We start from the raw sequence: 20,812 nt of genomic DNA, 5'->3' as shown, positions 1-20,812 counted from the left end.
TGCTCATCACAATAATAATAAAAGGCAGGAAAAAGTGTGATTATCTCAATTATTTCAGATAAGTATTTGGTAAAATTCAGCATCTCTTTATGATGAATTTTTTTAAAAAACTATGAAAAGTAAGGCAAACACTTAACTTGATTAAATTTATTTACCCAGAACCCACTGAGAAACTTGTATTTAAAGTTGATGTACATATTTATTCTTGAGGACAAATGAAAGATCCTCATAACTACTACTACTATTAGGTTTAGGACTAAAGCTTCTGGCCAATGCCATGAGGAAAAAAAAGAAAAGTTTTGTAAAGAATGAAAAAATGATAAAAGTGCTATTATTTTCTGATGATATGATCATTTACTTAGTACTACTATTGGAATCACCCCATAAAGTATAGGAACTGATCAGCAAATACAGCAAAGTTGCCATATATAAGATCTACTTAACAATCTCATTAGCATTTTTCTATATATAAACAATAAATTAAAGAATATATTAAGATACATTCAAATAACAATAATAACAATTATAACAAAAAATCCCTATTACATATAATGGAATGAACTTAACCATAAATATACAAGCCTTATCAAGAAAATTTGCAAATTGAGTCTTTGGAGACATTTCATACTCTTGGATTAGGTTTCCTTATAAAGACATCAATTACCCACAGTTAGTACACATTTTTTTTTTATTATTATTGAAATTGTTCAGATACCATACAACTATCCAAAGATCCAAAGTGTACAATCAGTTGCCCACGGCACCACCATACAGCTGTGCATTCAACACAATTATTTTTTTTTCAATTTTTAGAACATTTTCACTACTCCAGAAAAGAAACAAAGACAAAAAACAAAGGAAACTCACATACTCCCATACCCCTAACCACACCCCCCACCCCTACATTACTGATTCATAGTTTTGGTATAGTACATTTGTCACTGTTGACGAAAGAATGTTAAAATGCTACTAACTGTAGTATATAGTTTGCAATAGGTATATATTTTTTCCCTATATGCCTCTCTATAATTAACCTCTAGTTATAGTGACATACATTTGTTCTAGTTTGTGAGAGAGATTTCTAATATTTGTATAGTTAGTCATGGACATTGTCCACCACAAGATTCACCATTTTATACATTCCCATCTTTTAACCTCCAACTTTCCTTTTGGTGACACGCATGACTCTGAGCTTCCCCTTTCCACCACCTTCACACACATTTCAGCACTGTTATTCTCATTACATGCTACTATCACCCCTGTCCATTTCCAAATATTTAAGTTCACCCTAGTTGAACATTCTGCTCATAATAAGCAACCGCTCCCCATTCTTTAGCCTCATTCTATGTCCTGGTAACTTATATTTCATGTCTATGAGTTTACATATTATAATTAGTTCATATCAGTGAGACCATGCACTATTTGCCTTTATGTGTCTGTCTTACTTCATTCAATACAGTGCCCTCAAGGTTTCTTCATCAACCCATTTCTTTTAAGATGGTTTTGTTCAAACACTGTACATTCCATCCTAGGTAAACAAACGTTGGTTCCTGCATAGTCACATATTTATATATTGAGCACCATCGCCACTCTCTATATAAGGACATTTCTTCCACAAAGACAGAGGAAGAGTCAAAGAAGGCAGAGAGGCAAAAGAAAAATGCAAGAGAAAGAGAGAAAAACAAACAAACAAAAAACTTGATAGCTAGAAGGTGACAAAAAGAAAGATAGCATTAACCTAAAGTAGAATAAAGAGTCAGACAACATCACCAATGCCTGGAGTCCCATACCCTTCCCCTATTCCCGACCCCACCCATATGCATTTAGCTTTGTTATATTGCTTTTGTTACATTAAAGGAAGCATAATACAATGTTTCTGTTAATTCTAGCCTCTAGTGTGCATTGATTTTATTTTCCCCCCAATCCCACCCTGTTTTTAACACCTTGCAATGTTGATGTTCATTTGTTCTACCTCATGTGAAAACATAGTTGTACCTTTTATTACAATCGTTCAGCATCCTAGGTTTCCCTGAGTTACACAGTCCCAGTCTTTATTGTTTGTTTTTTGTTCTGGTGTCCCACATGATCCCAGCCTTCCTCTTTCAACCATATTAACAGTCATCTTTGTTCAGTGTACTTACATTGCTGTGCTACTATCTCCCAGAATTGTTTTCCAAACCTCTCACTCGTGTCTTTTCCTTTCTGTCTGCAGTGCTTCCTTTAGTGTTTTCTGTAGAACAGGTTTCTTATTCACAAACTCTGTCATTGTCTGTTTGTCAGAGAATATTGTAAGCTTTCCCTCATATCTGAAGGATAGTTTTGCTGGATATAGGATTCTTGGTTGGTGGTTTTTCTCTTTCAGTATCTTAAATATATCACCCCACTGCCTCCTTGCCTCCATGGTTTCTATTGAGAAATCCACACATAGTCTTATCAAGCTTCCTTTGTATGTGATAGATCATTTCTCTCTTGCTGCTTTCAGGATTCTCTCTTTATCTTTGATATTTGATAATCTGATTATTAAGTGTCTTGGCATAGGCCTATTCAGATCTATTCTGTTTGGGGTACGCTGCGCTTCTTGGATCTGTAATTTTATGTCTTTCATAAGAGATGGGAAATTTTCATTGACTGTTTCCTCAATTATTGCTTCTGCTCCTTTTCCCTTCTCTTCTCCTTCTGGGACATCAATGACATGTAAATTCTTGCTTTTCATTTTGTCTTTAAGTTCCCAGAGACGATGCTTGTATTTTTCCATTCTTTTCTCTATCTGTTCTTTTGTGTGTAGGCTTTCAGGTGCCTTGTTCTCCAGTTCCTGAGTGTTTTCTTCTGCCTCTTGAGATCTGCTGTTGTATGTTTCCAGTGTGTCTTTCATCTCTTGTGTTGTGCCTTTCATTTCCATAGATTCCGTCAGTTGGTTTTTTGAATTTTCAATTTCTACCTTATGTATGTCTTGTGTTTTCATTATATGGTTCATTTCTTTTGCCATATCTTCCCTAAACTTTTTGAATTCAGTTATTATTAGTTGTTTCAATTCCTGCATCACAGTTGAAGTGCAAGTTTGTTCCCTTACCAGGCCATAACCTCATTTTTCTTGGTGTAGCTTGTAGTTTTCTGCTGTCTAGGCATGGTTTCCTTGGTTACCCCAATCAGGCCTCCCCAGACCAGAATGGGCTAAGGTCCCAGAAGGAAGAAATATTCAGTATCTGGTTTCCCTGAAGTTGTGTCTTTTATTAGTACACTCTCTGATGCCTCCAGTCACCGTGCTTTTCTGCCCAGCAGGTGGCCCCTGTCAGCCTATAATTCTTGACTGGTTTTAGTTCTGAATGAAAGGCAGGTAGTAGAGCTGGGCCCCACCCCTTTCATCTTAGAGGAGATAGACACCCTAGGGGAAGGTTATTAGCATTTCAGTGGTTTCTCTTAGCCTGTGCTATGCCCTTGTCTGGGTCACAGAACTGGGAACTGAAAATGGCTGAGACTTTCTCCACTGAGTTGAAAAAGGAACAGAGCTAGTCCCAGGCAACCCTCTGGCTCTCCAAGGTCAGTCATCACCCAAAGCCTCTGCTTGTTGGGGATTCAAACTTCATAGTAAGCAGTTCACACTTGCTAATTAAAACCCCAGTTGGAGCTCCGCTGAGCTATATTCACCTGTTGGGAGAAAGCTTCTCTCTGGCACCACAAGGCTTTGTAGCTCGGGCTGTGGGGGAGGGGTCTCCTGATTTGGATCTACAGTTTTTACTTACAGATTTTATGCTGTGAGCTCAGGCATTCCTCCCAATTCAGGTTGGTGTATGATGAGTGGATGGTCACGTTTGTCCCCCTGCAGTTATTCGGAATTATTTACTAATTGTTTCTGGTTTTTTTTAGTTGTTCCAGGGGGCTACTTAGCTTCCACTCCTCTCTATGCTGCCATCTTCAGTACACATTTTTAAAGCAAAGTTTCAACTCTTTCTTAGGGAAAAAAAATTCTAAAATTTATATGAAGAATTAAAGGACTGTGTATGGAAAGACAACTTTGGAAAAGAGAAAGAAGGAAAATAGGATGGACCTGAACTCCTTGCTCCAAAGCCATGTTAAAAAAAGGTAGGCCAAGAACAGAGAAATGAAGAATGGGAAACATAGTTTGGTGAAAGTTCTATGTATACATGGCAAAGTAATATAAAGATGGTAACACAAATCCATGTAAAAATAATGAATTTTTAGTTAGCATTGAGAAACACAGAGAGAAGAATACAACTGGATTATCAATAACAGAATTTATAAAAAATGATTTGCAAATGAATTAAATATCTAAAAGTGAAAAAATATTACAGTTAATTGTAAATAACATAGGTTATCTTTGTGACATTGGTTTGAGTGATAGTTTCTTTAAAATTAAAGATTTCTGTTTAACAAGAGAGAATACTGAAATAATTAACACATAGATACCATTCAATTGTGGTTCCTTTTAGTTTAAGAGTTCATTCCTCTATTATTCTCTCTTTCCTTGCATTTTACCATAAGCAGGAAAAATATCCAGGCCATACCTTTAACACTTTGCTTGGAAATCTTCTCAGCTGAATATTTAAATTCATTGCTTACAAATTCTGCTTTCTACATAACTGCAGGAGAAAATTTATCTAAGTTTCTGTCACCTAATAGAAAAGATCCTCTTCAGCCAGTTTCCAGTCATGTGGTCCTCAGTTCCTTCCGAGCTCTTGGCAGCAGCATTCCCCAAGCACAGGTTTATACTAACATTTGTTCCCAGCGGTTTAGGCTTTCACCAAAGGGATTTAGTATTTCTTTATCATGCTCCTCGTGTCCTATTGAACATTCACTAGCAGCATCTTTAACATCCATATTTCTACAAAAGTTTCTTCAAGGTAATCTAGTCTTCTCTTATGCTCCTCAAAATTCTTCAGCCACTACCTAATTCCAAAGCCCTGGTTACATCTGCAGAAATCCCTTTTCCTCTCATGAGATAGAGTGTTATCTCATCATATTCATGAGTTCTGCCTAGAAGATAATACAAGAGTGAGGGTCATTGGGAATCATCTTAGAGTTCTGCCTACTTCAACTCCCAAAAGACATAGTGAAAATCTATAGTCCTCTGTCTCACTCCCCCATTTCTTCTCCCAGCACTACACTACACTCCTGATTTCTTCTTGTAAGACATATTGTTTGTTATTTATGGTCAATTTTACATAGTAGTTATAGTTTTCTTGTTTTATCATATTCAGATTTAACCACCTGGCACATTCTCTAACTTATCCTTCTCCATGTAATTTTGAATATGTAACCTAGAGTTAAGAATTACCCAATGATTATGATTACTGAATCAATATATAGATTTTTTTTCCTTCTAGTATGTTGTAGAATACCAAAATTTAATACCTGAAATTACTGACACCTCCTGAACTAGTATAAGCCCTGCATCTACTTGCTATTGTGATGGTTATTCTAGCCTAGTCTCAAATTTGTTTATACTTACTATTCTGGTGGTTATTCTAGCCTAGTCTTAGTCCTTGTTTATACTTGTTATTGTAATGGAAACAGCTCCATTGTTTTATGGATTCCCTTGTTTGAATCCATAAAATCCCTGAACTCCTTAGACTCAGGGAGACAGATTTTTGATTTCCTGCTTCCTGCTTAGCAGTAAACTCTTTGTTTCTTTGAAACCTGGGGACATTAATTGGCTGTTCTTAAGCACATTGGGCAGAGAATGGTACTTTTGTACTTTTGTTTGGTATCAATTATGCATACTTTTTACTGCAAATCCAACTATTTTAAAGGGATTATATTTATATCTTCTCTGCCCCAGAGTTTCTAAGGGCTTTGCTATTTTTCTTGCCCTTAAATGCTATTCTATCCTCATTTTTCCCAAATGTTTTAATGTTTAAGATATTCCATTGAGTAACCATCCTTTCCAGGAAATACCTGCTCTAACCTGGCATGATTAATTTCTAGATTTCCTTTGATGTTCACATGACTTCCCTTCACTAATTTCCTGATCTATTTTTTTTTACCTTGATCCCTTTATTTTGCTGGAGCACATCTTTATAAGGGATAGGTAGATGGAAAATAAATCTTCTTAGTCTTTGCATTTATGAAAATGCTCTTAGACATTTAGTATGAAAATAATTACCCATCAAAATTATGTAGGTTTTATTTCATTGTCTTCTCATGTCTAATTTTGCTATTGACCAATATGATGCAATTTGATGCTTGTTTTATTGTAATTGGCCAATTTGTTTCTCTCTGGAAGAATTCTGTAGTTTCTTTTTATCTCTGTTGTGATTTCACTTGGTGGGTTTTGTTATTCATTCAGTGTACTGAGTGCTCTGTGGAACTTTAATTATGTCTGCTATGATAGAAATGAGGGAAGTTTTAATTGGACTAGGCTATTGATAGCAAAGAGTGAACATTAAAAAAATTAATATTTTCATTAATAGCACTATTCTTTATTTAAGCTCAGAATCCTTAGATGAAAAGAAAACAAGCAGGTTCATCAAATAAAAATCTAGAAATTTAAAATGCCTAGAATATTACAGTCATAGGGTTACCATTTAAGTGTTCATTCAATTCTGTAAGAGCAGAATTGAAATGAAAACATCACCTCATAATCCAGGCTGAAAATTTAAAAAAAAAAAAAAAAAAGCATTTAGTAGAGAATAAATTAATTGCTTTCCTAGAGCATTCTTTTCTTCCTGAAAAAGTTCAGTTTGTGAAAAAAATAGATGGAGTTCATAGAGAGTAGAGAAATATTAAAAAAAAGAATAAGATAGATTGCCTTATTAGGAAAGATTAAGAAATCTAAATATGTATAGAGTGCTAAGAAATACCTAAGGAAATAATAAGAGGTACACTGAGCTACACATATAAAATGTAGGAAAATCAAGGAAGAAGAATAATGGCTTGGTATGTTAAAAGGAGTTACACTTAGTTTTAATGGAATTGAATAAAATATTAACAGACTCGTTTGTGATATAACATATTTTGGGACTTGTAACCATTAAGGCATTTAAAATGATGATTACTTCACTAATAAAATGCTAGTATCCATCTGAACTCTGCAAGTTTTCTCAAGTAAATATGACAACAATTACTCTCTTAAAAACGTGCTATTTATTGCTTCCAAACTTTATCAAAGCAGGAATTTATACATGATATATTTATGATGTGGTGCAGGGGAGCAGGGGAACACTTTTTTCCTATTCTGCAAAACATACCCATCTTTTCTTCCATTTAAGCAACCCCTGCATCCACATTGATGGAATTTTCAGGAGCCAATTAGAATGCAAATTCTGGAAATCATTGCAGTAGTGTTACATTAAATTATGCTACCTTAAAAATTATGTTAGTAGCTCTTATCAAGCCCATAAAGTCACAAAAATAATTTAAACCAATAAGACAGAAAAAAAATGATGAACTTCATCTAAATTGTGGCAGGTCACAAAAGACAAAACAGCATTCAACTTCTTGTGTGAACCACATACTACTGCACAAATTGTTAAAAATTCCTTTTATAGCCTTTCCATTCTGTGCAACAAACACACGTTAAATGAATAACCAGATATTTGTAAAGTACAGGTGGTATCCGGCTCAATTCATAAGTATGATAGCAAAATTGGATTCCCCATCAGAACACAAAAGATTCATTCAACAAATATGTATTCAGCAACCACTCTGTGCCATGCACTCCCCAAGGAGTGAGAGATTCAGAAGATAATCATGTGGCAAATGAAGAAAGAAGATGCTTGCAGATGGAGATAAGTGCTCTGAAGGAAATGAAAAAGAAGCATGTGATAGGAAGTGAATATGCTGGGTGGGGAAAGATCTTTAGACTCTAAAATCTAGTGTGTTCAAGAAAGGTCTCTCTGAAGTCTTGACCTATTTGTTATCAAATAAAGATTTATTGCCCAATTTCTTATGATGAGATATTGAGGCTTAATTTGCATAATATGCATTTGTCATATTTTTCCACCCATGTTTAAATTCATTAGTTAAAAAGTAATATAAATATTTTCTATAGGATAATATGATTCATAATTCACTTTAAAAACCCAGTTGAAGATAAATATTAGCTGCATAGTTTCTATTATTTTAGACCTGTGTTACAGATGAGAAAACTGTGACTTGGTTTAACTAACTTGATCAAAGTCATGTGTTCTAGTTTGCTAATGCTTCACTGGAGGATTGTCAATGGTGTCCAGAAAACCTGTTAGCTGGGAAGGCACGTGGTCTGTATCTGCTCTGGAGTTCTGCTTTCAAAATGGCTTTCTCCCAGGACGTTCTTCTCTAGGCTTCAGCTCCTCAAAAATGTCATTCTTAGTTGCTCTTGAGGCATTTGTCCTCTCTTAGCTTCCCTGGAGCAAAAGTCTGCTTTCAAAGGCAAGCTCCAGAATGTCTCTGTAAGCTGAAGCTCCTCTCTCATTTCCAGTGCATTCTTCAAAGTGTCCCTCTGGGCTGTAGCTCCTCTTCAAAATGTCTCTCTCAGCTGCACTGAGTTCCTTCTGTTTGTCAGCTCATTTATATGGCTCCAGTGATTTAATTTAGACCCATGCTGAATGGGTGGGGTAACACATCCATGGAAATTATCCGATCAGAGTCATCACCCATAGCTGGGTGGGGTGCATCTCCATAGAAACACTCAAAGAATTACAATCTAATCAACACTGATACCTCTGCCCACACAAGATTACATCAAAGATAATGGAGTTTTGGGGGACATAATACATTGAAACCAGCACGTCATGTAATGAATATGTGGTTCAGCTCCTGTTTGAATCCTGATCAATCCTTCTACAATGCCAATTTTTCATCCACGGGAGATCTATTTTATTTTACTTGTGAGCATGAAATATAGCACTGGATTTTAGTTTGAACTTGGCTGTCATTTACACTGGATTCAGTGCCCTTTGCAAGAAAAACAAATGACAGAAGATGTTACAGGTGATATTTAGGAAGGTAGATTTTGAAGTCAAAGGTGATATTTTTGAAGCGATGATGGAATGTTTGAGTCAGTGTTTGAATAAAAGTGTGATAGTACATTAATGCACAGGAAATAGAATGATAATGTTTGTGTACATTTTGATTATTTTTCTTACAAAATGACTCTGGAAGAAGAGAATGAGTTGAAACAAGAGTTTAGAAAACATACGGGAAGGGAAATTTATTGATAGAAATGTATTAACTTGGCAATATTCATACTTTGAGCTGAATTGTGGGAAAACAAATCTTGGTGAGTTCTGCATTGGACAACTGGAAGTCAAGGAAAAGCATGAGAGTATGGTTTATGTGTTAGACAGGAAATTAATTAAAGCCCTCACAAGATGGTGTCCCAAAAGAGGAGGTAGTCTTTTGGTCAAAGGCAATCTTTTTTCTAAGGGAACCACTTTACAAATGATTATTAAACATGAATGTTACTTTATTCTAAATGAGTAAAACATTATTAGCATTTGTGTTCATTGGCATTATATTAACTGGCATTTAATGCAGTGATGATGTCAATTTAAAAACTTTATCAATTAAGATCCAACCAATTATCCAAGGATAATTTAAGATGTAGATACTATAAGCACAATTCCTCTGCTTCTAAGACATGGATTCACAAATTATTTCAAGAAGAAAAACAGACTGATTGTGGAGACCCAGGGCCAGGACCCTGCCCCCTCCTCCATTATGAGATACACACAGCCACTTACATGACCAAGCAACAGGCCCCACCCTCCCTAAGAGGGGAAGGCATCAAAACTTCCCTTCCCTAATCACTGTTGGTAACGAAATCTTGTGAGACCCTGTGTAACCAAATCTCTCAAGAAACTCCACTGCCACTAACCTTTATAACCCCCTCTTCCCCTTCTTGGCACTCCTCTTTTTTGCACGGTTTACTTTCCACAGCTGACCACAATGGTGAGACCATCATCTCCTGTCAGTAAGCCCCAATGAAACCCATGTCCACTTCTGTGCCTGCTGTGTTCTTCGATCTTAGAGCTAAGCTGGGTTGGAACACTGATTTCTTCAGAAATTAGACACTTGAATTTACATTAAAATCTTTATCATGTTAATTGCTCCTCAAAGCACTCAAAATTGTTTGACAGAAATTGTGTTTGACAAAAAAAGTTTGTAGTGAGGCTAAAGACCTAATCAATATCAATTTGTGGGCTTCGACAGCCCATTCTTACATGTAAAGGAAGCAAGGATCCTTCCAGAGCCCTTGACACCTTCTGTACTTCATTGGAGTCCCATGTAATTATTTACACACATGCAGAGCTTACAGTGATTATATAAGGAATTTGGGAAAGAGGAAACATGAATATCTTGAAATTCTAAAGTTAAAATCACATTAGTACAAATGAAGAGAAATACACAAAATTTGAGGAAATACATTCCATTGATTATGCTAAACTTTGAATGAACTTTATCATTTTGAAAACACCTTTTTTATCCTCCCAAGTAATTAATGCATCTAAGAAGCCATTTTTTCCCCTTAAATATCCTGTGGAGGAAGGCAGTCTTCTGAAATTCCTGTTCCTTGATAAATAACCCTCATAACTGTACCCTAATCCCAGAAATTTCTCTCTAACTCTGTCTAATTTTCTCTTAACTCTCAGCAGATACAAATGCTTATCCAGACTGGAGCCTCCCAAATGAGGACAATTATTCACCCACATTTAAACAAAAGATTGTAAGCTACACCAAAGCACAAAGAGCTGCTCTGGGTTTAAAAAATTGGATGCCTAGCTGACCCCAGTATAAAGGTGATTTTAATAATAAAGTGGAAATCAGGAATGCAAAGGATATATAATACGTGGATATGAGTGAGTGGATATAGCTACCTGATTCCTTCCAAATTCATCATAGTGACTCATTCAAAATTTGGAGGTCAGTGCAGCCATACAGCTAATGGAACCAAGGGGTCAGAAGAGCAAAGAAATGACCTTTCATATCTTTCAGTCAGAAAACTAAAGTATCACCAAGCCTAGAACAACATACTTTCCATAATTTTCTTAACTCTGTAGTGTTATTTCTAAAACATTATTTCTCCAACTTTTTATTTAAAAAACCCTCTATTGGGTGGCTTATATTGTAAGCCATTATTTGTGTGTGTGTGCATGTGTGTGAGTGAGTGATAGTGGGAAAGCGACAGAGAGAGAATATAGAAGGAGAAACAATACATTCCTTCTATATACATTTGATTGGTGATAATTCATTCACATGAACAACCTCAGTTGCCGGGGAGGGTGAGAACTATAGTCCCTGTCCTGGTAGGCATGTACCCTGTTAAAAGGGGGGCATTCCTACTACTGGAAAGAGGAAGGGATAATGGATACTGGGGTAGAGTTGTTGATGTCTGCTATAAATCACCTTCATAGTTCATCTTTGTCCATCTCTTAACTTACTTTATATATTTGCTATGTGATCTCATTCATTCCATTGGCTTAATTCATGTAGGCTAAAAAATGTAATAGGTTCCATCTCCAACTCATATCTCCTGATTTCCATAATTAAATTCTTAGGGAGCTTGCTTGGTTCACCTACCCAAAACTGAGTTGAAGATGCTTAAAACAGGGTATAATCATGGGGGTTATTCTATAGTCCCTGCCCAGATAGTCTGCTGAAACATACACTATTATTAAAATTATTTCTTGTTGTTCATCAGGATAAATTAATTTCAACAGTTATCTATTTTTAAAATTTACAATAAACTACCCATGATATAATTCATATTATACATAGAGCATTCTGTTATAAGTTTAAGGAGAAGATTTGTGCTCAAAGGACTAGATTCAGGGAACATAGCTAAACAGATATCATGGTATTTTGGGTGAGAAATAATGAGGGTCTGAATTATCACCACAGCAGTTAGGAATGAATAAGCACTGAAAGAGTCAAGGATTAAAATGAGGAAAAACTCAAAAATCTTGGTGAGTAACTCAGTGACACTGTTAAGAAGGAGCCAAAATGACTGGTTGGATTCTGAGTCAGGAGATTGAGCGATGATGTTGGCAGAGAAGTTTGTTGGGGGACAAGAGACCAATGGTGTGTGGCCTTTAGCAGGAATCTTTTTGGTACCTGATGTCCATGGTTATTGGCTTGACTTTAAAAGCAGAGGCTGCTGAGCTGATGACATTTATTATGACCATGAAGTCAGTGTGACCTCAGGAGACAAATGATGGAATACCTCAAATATTTTTCTAAGAAACATTTTTGAAATTTCCTCTTCAATAAAAACTTTTTACAAATCCTTCTAGTTTATTTACATTTCACACACTAATAATCTATATTATCTATATGTATATAATAATCTATATTATAGTGGTGAGAATGTGGAATGTTATCATGAGAAAATGAATAATCTGCTCACAACCACTGAACTCCAATTTAGAATAATTATTCTGATATGCTGTCCTCTGTCTTTTCCAAGTGCATTTTTTGGAACATTCTTGAAGCCCACTGTGGTAGAGGATAGTCCCTTTCCCTGGGCATACAATCTGTGCTCAGGACCAGGTGTGTCAGCTTGGCAGGATGAAACATAATCCCTTTGTAAATAAGGGGCCTGCTGGGACATTCCTTCCTGTATTGTCCTAAGCCTATAAATATTTACTGGATACAGTCTGACTCTGGTGAGTATGTTTTATGACATCTAGCTCATACACCGGTGGTATATCTGTCCCTGGCAGAGAGAGAGAACGGGGTTCCTCCATTACAACACACAAACACAAGAAAGGGGTGCTGTATGTACAACATCTCCATCAGCCATGGACAGAAACCTACTGGCTATGGGGGGCCGACAGCCACTAGTGAAGCAGACCTTTCTCTCTTTTCTATGAGAGTAAAACTGTTCTTTCCAGTGCAGTGTGAGTTGTGCTTCTGTTGGCAACCCCAACACCTGTATTGGAGTGGGTTGGCCTGTCTTTAGGAGTCTCTCCTTCTGACCAATACCCATATTAAATAAAATGTTTGAATATGGAAATTAGATACATTCTACATATACAGCACAATGTTCTCTTTTCAAAACAATTACAAAGGATACTGGAGAAAAATGAAAGGTGCTAAATTATTACTTGTAATAATTGGTCTTTGTATGAATTTGTCAAGTAAATGTTAGCAGGAAATGAGGTTGAATTGTTTTTGTTTTTTTTAATTTCCCAGTGAAACTATTGGTCACATAATCGAAGAGATGGTTAGATCAGTGTTCTAGGTCAAGTGTAGCATCATGATTCTTTTCAACAAGATTTTTCTCGAAGTGGAAGAATCTTCAACTTACCTATGAAGTATTTCAAAGAAATTAATGTTATATACATATTTTAAAGCAAATAATTTTTTATAAATAAAAAAATTTTAATTTTTACTAAAATCCATAAAAAAATAATTTAAAGCAATTAATACCTTGTCATTAATTAAGTCAGAAGAGGATAATTTCTAGTAAAGTAGAATGTGATAGATTCCCTTTCATAAAATCTTTTCTTATCAAAATGTATTTACATAGGAAATATATAATATCTTAAATATATCACTTACTGAATGATCTGGAGTTGCCTGAAAGATGTACTAACCACTGACAGATAAATACACTTAGAGAGACTAGCAAGATGTGCTACAAGTAGTAGCAACTTTAATGAAAGTCCATTTATTAAAGACATCCTTTGGTACTCTTGATATGGATGACTGATTTAAAGTGATGTTGTCTTCTGAATTTATTGACACTAACAAAAACCTCTTGTACCTAATCTTGGAAAGAAGCCCTTTTTTTTAGCAGTTCTGCCAATGCCTTGCAAAATTGCATGAATGTCACAAAACCTATATCAAACTTTAATTTTTATTCTTCTAATTTTTTTTTGTGGTAATGAAAATGCTCAAAAATTGATTGCAGCAATGAATGCACAACTATATAAAGGTACTGTGAGCAACTGATTGCACACATTGAAGATTGTATGGTATGTGACTATATCTCAATAAAACTGAATTTTTAAAAAAAACCTTTTTCAAGTTAAGTCATAATCTTCAAATTCATTGCAGATCTGTCCCATTTTGTGTGATTTGACATCAGACAATAATTTATATATTTAATTTCTGCATTAAAAAATAAATGTAAACTTTACTAAAATCCATAAAAAATTATTGTTATATTTTAGGAAAATGTTTATGAGAAAGAGCAGAAAATTTGATTGAAGTTTTCAATCATTGTGCCAGTTAATAATAAGAAGTGGTACTAGAAAAACCAAGTGTCAAAATCTATAAGCTTTTTTGGAGAGAATTAAAGAAACTACTGAGTGATTACATTTTTTTATTTTTTAGATATCACTATTATTCATCATTTTTATTTCTATTTTTTTATTTTTTATTTTATTTAATTTTTTATGGTTTCCCACATACTTTAATGATTCTTGGAAGTTCTCTCATTCAAAGGGGGAATCTGCCTCACTTTGATTTGGGGTTTTTATAATGAGTCCAGGATCATATGGCATGGCCAGAAAACTGTAGCTGCACTGAGTTGTGAAGAGAAAGGTTTGCTTTCATTGTGGAATCTCCTCCATATTTGAAAAACATACTCAATGTAAATGAAAGGTCAAAGGTGAATGGATTGTGCTTTAAGTATATTTTGAACACAGATGCCATCTAGTCTTTGCAGTCTGCCAAATTCTTCAAGTGAATAAATGTGTACAGTAACTCTCCATTACCTTGATCAGCATCTATTACCCACCTGACACTTAGAATTAAATTAGAGAAACAAAACTGGATACCTTGAGACTTGAGGGCTGATTATACCACTAGAGCTAAGAATGGGTTTAAACTCTTTCCTTATCCCATTTAAATCTAACTAGATATAACCTCCACTACTGAGAAATAGAGGTGTGTCTGCAGAGGTGGAGGTTCCCCTTGATGTTCTTGGACAAGGAAACGTAATCCTTTCTTCTGACACATATGGTTGCAATAGAAAACTCATCATTTTTATTTAAAAAAGAAATATAAGACATCAATACAAACATAGGACTCAGTAAGTTATTGTGTGAAATATTGGTTAATTTGTCATATTTTTAGGATTTTTTTATTCCTTTTTTATATCGAATACCTTTAAATAAAGCAAACATAAGCAAGCTCAGTTAGAATCTAGAATTTAGTTTACCAGGGGATAGGTTAGGGAATAGGGAATGAGAAGTTAAGTCTTATAATGTACAGGATTCCTATTTGCAGTGATGGAAATGTTTTCGTAATGGATGGTGGTGATGGTAGTACAGCATTGTGAACATAATTAACAAGCCTGAAATATATATCTGAATGTAGTTAAAAGGGAAAATGTTAGGTTGAATATATGGGAACAGAATAAAAATGAAAAATAAGAAGAATCCATGGAACTACACCAGACAAACAGTGAACACTAAATTAAACCATGAACTACAGTTAATAATACAGTTATAAGAAATATGCATTCATCAATCATAACAAATGTTCCACATCAATGCAAGGTGTTAATAATAGGCTGGTATATGGGAATTCTGTATTTTATTTATTATTACTCTGTAAATCCACAACTTCTGTAACAAATCAAAAAATAAAAGCATATTGGCTCAAGATGGCGGCATAGAGAAGAGTGGAAGCTAAGTAGTCCCCCTGGAACAACTACAAAAAAAACAGAAACAACTAGTAAATAATCCAGAATAACTGCAGTGGGACAAATGAGACCATCTACTCATCATACACCAACCTGAATTGGCAGGAATGCCCGAGAACACAGCATAAAATCTGTAAGTAAAACCTGCAGAACCAAGTCGTGGGACCCCCTCCCCCATAGCCCGAGCTGCAAAGCCTCGTGGTGCCAGAGAGAAGCTCTCTCCCAGCAAGCGAATATAGCTCAGCTGAGCTCCAACTGGGGTTTTCAGTAGTGAGTGTGAACTGCTCACTACAGGTACGCATCCCCAAAAAACAGACAGAGGCTTTGGGTGACGACTGACCTGGGAGAGCCGGAGGGTCGCCTTGGACTGGGTCTGAAGGGGACTATCTGTTTCTTTTTTGGCTCAGTGGAGAAAGCCCCAGTCATTTTCAGTTTCCAGGGCTGTGAAGGGGAGAAGGGTGGAGACAGCACAAGCAGAGAGTGAGACCATTGAAATGCTAATGACCTCCACCTGGGGGGTCTGTCTTCTCTAGGAGGAAAGGGGTGGGGCCCTTTCCATTCAGAACCAGACCCCAGAGCCTGGGGGAACACGGCCATACCTCCTCACACCAGTCAAGAATTATAGGCTAACAGGCATCACCTGCTGGGCAGAAAAGCACAGTGACCTGAGGCATCAAAGGGTGGAGCAATTTTCTAAGACACACCTGCAGGGAAACCAGATATTGAATATTTCTTCCCTCTGGGACCTGAGCCTGTTCTGGTCTGGGAAAACCTGATTTGGATAACCAAGGAAACCATGCCTAGACAACAGAAAATTACAACCTACACTAAGAAAAACAAAGTTATGGCCCAGTCAAAGGAACAAACGTACACTTCAACTGAGATACAGGAATTTAAACAACTAATGCTAAATCAAATCAAAAAGTTTAGAGAAGATATTGCAAAAGAGATAGAGGCTGTAAAGGAAGCACTGGGCATGTATACGGCAGAAATCAAAAGTTCAAAAAACAACTAGTAGAATCTATGGAAATGAAAGGCACAACACAAGAGATGAAAGACACAATGGAAACATACAACAGCAGATCTCAAGAGGCAGAAGAAAACACTCAGGAACTGGAGAACAAAACACCTGAAAGCCTACATGCAAAGGAGCAGATGGAGAAAAGAATGAAAAAATATGAGCAACATCTCCGGAAACTCAAGGCTGAAACAAAGTACAATAATGTACGTATCATTGGTGTCCCAGAAGGGGAAGTGAAGGGAAAGGGGGCAGAAGCAATAATAGAGGAAATAATTAATGAAAATTTCCCATCTCTTATGAAAACATAAAATTACAGATCCAAGAAGCACAGCGTACTCCAAACAGAAGAGATATAAATAGACCTACTCCAAGACACTTAATAATCAGATTATCAAATGTCAAAGACAAAGAGAGAATCCTGAAAGCAGCAAGAGAAAAGCAATCCATTACAAACAAAGGAAGCTTAGTAAGACTATGTGCGGATCTCTCAGCAGAAACCATGGAGGCAAGAAGGAAGTGGTGTGATATATTTAAGATACTGAAAGAGAAAAACCACGAACCAAGAATCCTGTATCCAGCAAAGCTGTCCTTCGAATATGAGGGAGAGCTCAAAATATTTTCTGACAAACAGACAATGAGAGACTTTGTGAATAAGACACCTGCCCTACAGGAAATACTAAAGGGAGAACTACACAGTGATAGAAGACAGGAGTGGGTGGTTCAGAACACAATTTGGGGAGATGGTAGCACAACAATGTAAGTATACTGAACAAAGGTATCTATGAATATGGTTGAGAGAGGAAGGTGGGGAGCATGTGAGACACCACAAGAAAGAGGAAAGATAAAGACTGGGACTGTGTAACTTGGTGAAATCTAGAGTATTCAACAATTGTGATAAAATGTACAAATATGTTTTTTTACAAGGGAGAACAAGCAAATGTCAACCTTGCAAGGTGTTAAAAATGGGGAGGCACTGGGGGAGGGATGCAATCAGCATAAACTGAGACTGTAACTAATAGAATCATTGTATTATGCTTCCTTTAATGTAACAAAGGTGATATACCAAGGTGAATGCAGATAAGAGGGGGGGATAGGGGAGGCATGTTAGACACTTGACATTGGTGGTACTGTCTGATTCTTTATTCTACTTTGATTTGAGGCTATTTTTCCTTTTGCTGCTTCCTAGCTGTCATTTTTTTTTCCTCTTTCTTTTGCCTCTCTACCTTCTTTGACTCTCCCTCCTGCCTTGTGGAAGAAATGTAGATGCTCTTATATAGATAATGGTGAAGGTGGTGAACACATAAATGTATGACCATGCAGAAAACCATTGATTATTTACTTGGGATGGAATGTATGGTGAGTGAGCAAAACCATATTAAAAAAAAAATGGGTTGATGACAAAACCTCGAGGGCAATATACTGAGTGAAATAAGCCAGACACATTAGGACAATTATTGCAGGGTCTCACTGATAGGAACTAATTATAATATGTAAACTCATAGACATGAAATATAAGGTACCAAGATACAGGATGAGGCTTAAGAATGGGGAGTGGTTGCTTAGTACGAGCAGAATGTTCAATTAGGATGAACTTAAATGTTTGGAAATGAACAGGGGTGTTGGTAGCAAGATGTGAGAATAACTAACAGCGCCAAATGGTGTGTGAATGAGGTGAAAAGGGGAAGCTCAGAGTCATATATGTTACCAGAAGGAAAGTTGGAGGTCAAAAGATGGGAATGTATAAAACTGAATCCTATGGTAGGCAATGTCCATGATCAACTGTACAAATACTAGAAATCACTTCCATGAGCCAGAACAAATGTATGACAATACAATTAGAAGTTAATAATAGAGGGGCATATAGGGAAGAACTATATACCTATTACAAACTATATACTACAGTTAGTTTTTCATAAACAGTAACAAATGTACTATACCAATACTATGAGTCAACAATTGAGGGGGGTTGGTTAGGGATAGGGGAGGATTAGAGTTTCCTTTTCTTTTCTTTTTTTTTTTTTTCATCTTTCACTTTATTTCTTGTCTGGGGTAATGAAAAGTTTCTAAAAATTGAACAAAAATTAAGTGTGATGGATGCACAGCTGTATGAGGGTACCCAGGGGCAAGTGATTATACACTTCGGATCTTTCGATAATTGTATGGTATCTGAAGAATCTCAATAAAAATGAAAAGAAAAAACAAAAAACATATTGGCTCAAGCAAAATCATTTCTTAAGCTCATGAATTGAATTGATAATTTGTCCCAGAGACTTTTATGATACTGTAGATATCCTAGCAGATCTGTAAAAGCAGACATTGAGAGAGATAAATGAAGACAATGAAAATATGCAAATGATTCTTAAAATCACCATATTTTATGATTTTATTTTATTACGTGTCATACATATCTTTCCCCAGTACCATATTCATGACCATGCACATTAGTTTTTATTCATAGATTTCTCAACACTCCGTTGACTTATCATAAGGCTATACTGAGTCAAAAATTCCATGTTGGAACTTTATTTGTCCTCCCATGGCTTCCAAAGATCAAAGAAATTTTCAAAATTTACCTAAGGGTTCAAGATTAACCTTTATGCCTCATAAAACTGCAGATCTGTGGAGTGTCAGTCACAGATGCTAATGATTGGTGAACTGATGCTTTGCAGGCATAGTTTCCAAGGAGTCAGGACATTCTCATATGAACATTAAAAAGGTAAGATTGCATTTAGTTATGCCTAAAGGAAAAAAAAAAAAAGTGTTTGTCCATTTTGTGATTAACCTTGCTTCCATGGAGATTCACACATGTTCTACTCTGCATTGAAAGAAGAAATAGATATAAGCAAATTGATTTTTGACAAACTTTTTAGTATAAAATGTCCTATTTTCTGGTTTGTGCCATTAAACAGCATATTTTATTAATTTAAAATCTAAAATAATTAAATCATTAGTGTGAAAATTAATTACTCAACAATAATTTCCACTTCTATTTCACCCGGATTTTATTCTGTAATATAAAAGTGGGAAGGGGAATTATTTATAGGTTAAAAATCTACAAAAACTTGTAAGTATTTCTTTCTTAACCTGACAATTTTTACCTTATTTGAAATAGATTTTGGGGTCTCAGCACTACTGGGCATCTATGGAAAGTGAAGTGTTAGATTCACAATCAAATAACATTTACTACAAAATGGCTAGTAAATGTGATAATAAATGTAAAATGTGCAGCTAAACACAAAATAAATTAAAATGGATTTGAAAATGTAAACCCTGAAGGCATATTTATTAAAAACAAAAGTTAATCTGCTACTACCTGGCAAATTTACCTTCAGAGAGTTGATATAAGTATGACATCAATTTCATAGCTATTGCTCCCAAGGTTTCCTAATTCTAATACATTCCAATTTCCACGGAAAGAGATTACCTAGATGGGGAAAAAAAAAAAAATCACAACTTACAGCCACCCTGTTTAACTTTATAAATAGCTAAATTGTAGCCCTGGTCTCATTTTCTGTGCATAATGATAGCAAACATTACTAACTACATTTTTATTATGTGCCAGGTACTGGACTAAGTTCTCAAAATGCAGTAATATTTTAATCCTCCCAGCAACTTTGAGGAATGTCTATATCTTTGATGGTTTTACAGATGGTGATGCTACAACACAGAGAGACAGAAAAACTCACACAGAGCCACACAGACAGAAGGTGAACAAGCTTGGATTCAAACCAAGATTGTTTGATTCTAGAGCCCTAGATCTTAACTTCCATACCAGATGAATTGATTCACAATAAGGGAAATTAAAATAAGACAATTTCATGGTATTAAATCTTATGTAATTTATTTTTCACTTTATTTTAAAGCAAATTTTTATGGTAAAAAATGATGAAATGCCTCAAAAATAAAAGATTACTTTCAATTGTGATCCTTTCATATAATATGAACTGTAGCTTCAAGTATATTTTAGAATTGCATTTAAATGATATTTTATTGAAGAAGGATCCATTTTAAATAGCACTTTCAATTGTGATCCTTTCATATAATATGAACTGTAGCTTCTTCAAGTATATTTTAGAATTGCATTTAAATGATATTTTATTGAAGAAGGATCCATTTTAAATAGCAGGGCTTGCACTATATCTAAATAATTGAATTGCCAAATTGTGAATATTCTCTAAAGCATAATACCTCAATTATTA

The 20,812-nt window shown here is 35.5% G+C and overlaps 1 long non-coding RNA gene across 1 annotated transcript; it reads right to left on the bottom strand.

Annotated features, from left to right (window-relative positions):
• Positions 1 to 13,115: 13,115 nt before the first annotated feature.
• LOC119506989 lies at positions 13,116 to 20,037 on the bottom strand. Its single transcript, XR_005211087.1, has 3 exons — positions 19,940 to 20,037; positions 19,187 to 19,351; positions 13,116 to 13,246 (listed from the first exon to the last, which is right to left on the bottom strand). It is a non-coding gene; the product is annotated as an uncharacterized LOC119506989 (long non-coding RNA).
• Between the last annotated feature and the right edge of the window lie 775 nt (positions 20,038 to 20,812).

Source organism: Choloepus didactylus, chromosome 12, assembly GCF_015220235.1.
Source record: "Choloepus didactylus isolate mChoDid1 chromosome 12, mChoDid1.pri, whole genome shotgun sequence".
NCBI classification, from domain to species: domain Eukaryota; kingdom Metazoa; phylum Chordata; class Mammalia; order Pilosa; family Megalonychidae; genus Choloepus; species Choloepus didactylus.
The sequence above is the reverse complement of the archived record's forward strand: the minus strand, read 5'-3'. Positions and strand labels throughout refer to the sequence as shown.